We start from the raw sequence: 4,294 nt of genomic DNA, 5'->3' as shown, positions 1-4,294 counted from the left end.
GAAAAGTTTCAGCTAGTCAGCCTTACCACTTCCTTTCTCTGAATATAAATAAGTAAACAAGGAAGCACAGCAGAGGGCTGAAAATGCTCTGCCTGCTACACAGGCTTGTAATTGCACACATAGATATTTATGTACTTACATTATACATGCATAAAAATATTGTCATATTATCTGCACAGATGTGGGTTGCTCTTCTGTGCAAGTCTAGCTTAGGTAAGCCCCCCCAAAGAAGAAAACATTCACTAAAAAGAAACTTCTTTAATTTACTTCAGCACCTGAAATATCCTTCTTTGTACAATTAAAGGTTATTGTCAGGGCTGTACATAATGAGGAACTAATGAATTAGTGATGGAATTATAGTCAGCATCCCTTCAAAAAAAAAAAAAAAAGAATCACTCAGTGAAACTAAAAAATATACAAGTTTATATGAAAAATTATTATGCTGCTTTTGTATAAATAGTTCATTTTTGGCTACTTATTGCAAGGATTTTTGTACCTGAAAAAGAATTCACAAAATTATATTTATTACCACAGGGACATGATAGACTTTCATCTGTCCTGCACAACCAATTCAAGCACCCTCCTATCAGGAGGTCCCTTTGCTGAGAATACATTGAGTAATTCCAAGTGTGTCTGGTTTTTAAAAGCAGCCAGCATGTCCATTCTCCCTTTTCTTGTTGTGGAACCTCCTCCCAAAGCTGTGCTGCTGTGAATCCTTGGGCTCACTCCTCCATTAGACTGCACAAAAGGTGGTAATTTCTGAGATTCCTGGCCTAGTAAGAATGGGTGCATAGCTCTGAAGGGCTGGGAAGGAAAGTTCCTCTTCTTTTTCTGGAGAAATGAAATACATCCCTCTTGTCTCCAGTCACTGACGACCTCCTAACTTCATGTCTGCAATCTGCAGGTGTGTTGCACACAAGTGCATGTGTTTGACATCAAACCTGCAAATCTTCACAGTAAGAGCTTTCCTTTTGTAATTCAGAGTTTGATTTAGAGTATTTTACTTTTTTTCTGGAGAAATTCTGGTAAATGATGGCAGCATGGCATTTAAAACTCTGAAGTTAAACTGCTATCACAGATGTTCTAAGCAGAGTAGCATTTATCAAATACATGCTCCAGCTGTGTTTTCTGGGTTCTTACTTGAAATTACCTGTGTGAATCATCTGAGACATGTCCTGACAGTATCACAGAAATATTATCACCTCTAGCCCTGGGGATGAAATAGGACTAACTAAACGGGTGACAAAGTATCCTCAAAGGAAAAGTTGCTTTGCTGCTGCATTGTCAGCAGAGGTAAAGGGGAGGTTACAAAACTACACCTCAGACATCCCATCTCACCCCCTGGATTTCACAGGGAAACAAGCAGGGAGACAGGAAGAAGCCTGTGTTAAATTTCTAATTGCTTGTTCTAAAATGTGTTTCATTACCTTCTAATCTGGTTTCCATCCCAAACCCAGTGTAGCAGATCTAATTGCAATTGTGTTACTCTTTATTTGCACTAATATGAAACTAATTAGTCTGGTCAAAATTTATGCTGGTGGTGTTATAGAATTACAGTATCATTTATTCTGATGCTGAGAAAGGAGGAAATCAGTTGCCTCTAAAGTCGGTCTCCCAGTCTCACGAGCAGCTAACACAGAAATTCTAACACAAGTATCTATTATTATTTGCTTGCATCCTGTCTGTGGCACTGAGTGCATCATAGCTACGTGCAGATTTCATGCATTTCTTAAAAAATGAATATGAACTTGAGCTCTGTCTTTCTCTCCAACTTTTGTAACATCACAAACACATCGGATGTGGTGCCCCAGTGAGGCTTGCAGAGGAAACACCACTTTGTATTTGCTACATTTCAATTTTCAGATGTACTCCTACAGCAGCTGGCAAGCTCATGAGATGGATTTTAAACTTAGATTTTCAAAAGCTGAGAAACACTGAGGTTACTGCTATTATCAAGTGCATATCTTTTTACTGAATTTTCCCCCTCTTTTTAAAGAACTAGGTGTTTCATAGGTGTTTTATAGCCTGCAGTCACACAACCTTCACACAAAAAAAGTGTCTCCTCAGAAACACCTGCCAATGGTAAGTTCTTTCTGATGCAGTGATGGTCTTGTTTGAAAATGTGAGACTCAAACCATTTTAGGCAGCACAGGGGGGAGGTTCACACTGCCGACATTCTGCTGCCTTCAAAGAGCAGCAACATTTCCATTTCTCTCACCTCTCTCTGGTGGTCTTCTGTCCCTGTTTTAAGTGGAGTCAAGGGCTTATTTGAACCCCTTTCAGAGGGGTTTATTTTTCTAGAGTAACTCAGGTTACACATCATTATCCCTACAGCCAAACAAAAAAAAAAAAAAAGTCCAAATCTTGTAAGAATTTCGTCTTCATGTTCATCTCACTCCCAAAGCAAAGTGGATCTTTATGAAGTGGTTTTCTCTTGTCCTGCCCAAATTTGTTTTTAAAAGACCGGGGTAGATTCTTCCTTTTACCCTGGAAATTTTTACCCTAGACAGCCTATAGTTCTCCTTTCAACATGACATGCCCAATTCCCAGACTGCATTACCTACCTCTAACTGGGAGAGACTAAAATGTCAGCATTAATTTGGTGCTTTGCTGAGGCCAGACTGCATGCATGGTAGACAAACCTCTGATCATAAGAACAGCCCTGGTGCTGAGAGGGTTCAGATATTTCCTGAAATTTCTGATATTTTCATCATCCACCTGAGGAGGATGAGCACAACAAACTGATCTTTGCTTAGACACTAGCTGTGTTCAGAGATAGATAAGGGAGATAAGGGAAGCAGACCCTGTGAGGTGGGATAATGCTTTTTACCACGTCAATATCCTCCCTTACCTGGCTCAGGTGTAGAGCTCCCCCCTGGGGAAAGTCTCGGGATATTCACATTCACACCTAGGCTAGTCTGAAAAGCAATTTGCAGGAATGGAACTTGGAGGCTTCCTCCCCACCCAGCCCCACACTGCCAGGATGGATGGACCCTGAATATGACACTTGAATGGGAACAGCAGCTGAGGTAAATTCCAACTAACCTACCTGCCTCAGCAAAGATTTGCCTGGATGGAAAAAAAAAATATATACGTACTTGAAGAAGCATCTTTTCCATTACCAGTGATTTGCACTACTCTGAGCAGGTGTCGAGATGGAGTTCAGGCAAATCCAAAAGGCCTGAAATCCTAAAACACAGCCACTGTAGAGTGCAGCTGGACTCGATTCAGAAACCAAAGAGAATCAAATATATACTAAAGTCCTGTAAAAAATAAGGCAAGTACTTAGAGATATTCTAGCAAGAGCAGTTTGCTCAGGTACATGTTTCATTCCACTCTGTTTGGGTCATAAGTGGCATAATGTGTCTGGTTTGTCCAGAAATGCTGCAAACAAATGCCAGAACACTCAGGAGACCTCGACAGAGCTGCCTACTGAGTAAAGACTGAAAAATTGCTTGCTAAGTCTGAGAAAGGGAAGTTGGAGATGAGGGAAGGAAAAAAGGAGATAAACTTTGTGACTTTGTGACAACTAGCAGTCAGTTGTTCTCAAGACCTGTGAAGGGTTCTGCTAACAACAAAAGCTGCTGCAAGCTTGAGAAGGAGGAACTGGGGAGTGAAGAACTCTCCTCCAATATTTGGGCTGCTCAGTGCAGGTCAGCAGCTCAGTTCAGGAGCCAAACAGGCTCAGCTGCACTGTGACACAGAAGGGGCCAAAAGGACACCTGGAAATGATGTTCTGTTTCGGACATGACCCTTCTACACTAACAGTGTCTTCCAGGGGCAGAACTCTGCCAGTGAGCACACCAGCTTTGCACCTGAGCTCACCAGTGTGATGGAGACACTGGTGCTGAAGGTGAAGTTAAAAACACACCCTTTAATCTGGGCTAACTGCTCAAACCTTTCCACCTGTGCTGTCAAAAAGGACAGATTTCCTCCCCCAGCTCCAGGCCAGCCTGCTGCCCAGGGGGAGCTGCCAAAACCTTGGCTCTGCAAGGCTCCAGTTACCCTCAAAGCTTTTTTCCACCAGCCCAGCTTCCTTTCACCATGAGAGCTCCTGCTCTGTTCCCAGCTATCCCTGCCCCTCCTGTCCCCTCTGCAGCACTGCAGGATTGGGCTGTGCTGGGGAACCTTCCCAGCTCCACTGGAAACCAGAGTCTGGGAGAGCTGCTGTCCCTGGATGGAGCTGAGGCCTCAGGTATTCCCATTCACTGTTTCCATAGCAGGCTTTCCATTTGCTTTGCCTTGTTTTGGGTTTTGGCAAGGTTTTTGTTGGGGTTTTTTGGTATAGGTTTAT

The sequence above is a fragment of the Oenanthe melanoleuca genome, chromosome 13 (genome assembly GCF_029582105.1).
Source record: "Oenanthe melanoleuca isolate GR-GAL-2019-014 chromosome 13, OMel1.0, whole genome shotgun sequence".
Classification (NCBI taxonomy): domain Eukaryota; kingdom Metazoa; phylum Chordata; class Aves; order Passeriformes; family Muscicapidae; genus Oenanthe; species Oenanthe melanoleuca.
This window is presented reverse-complemented; position numbering follows the sequence as displayed.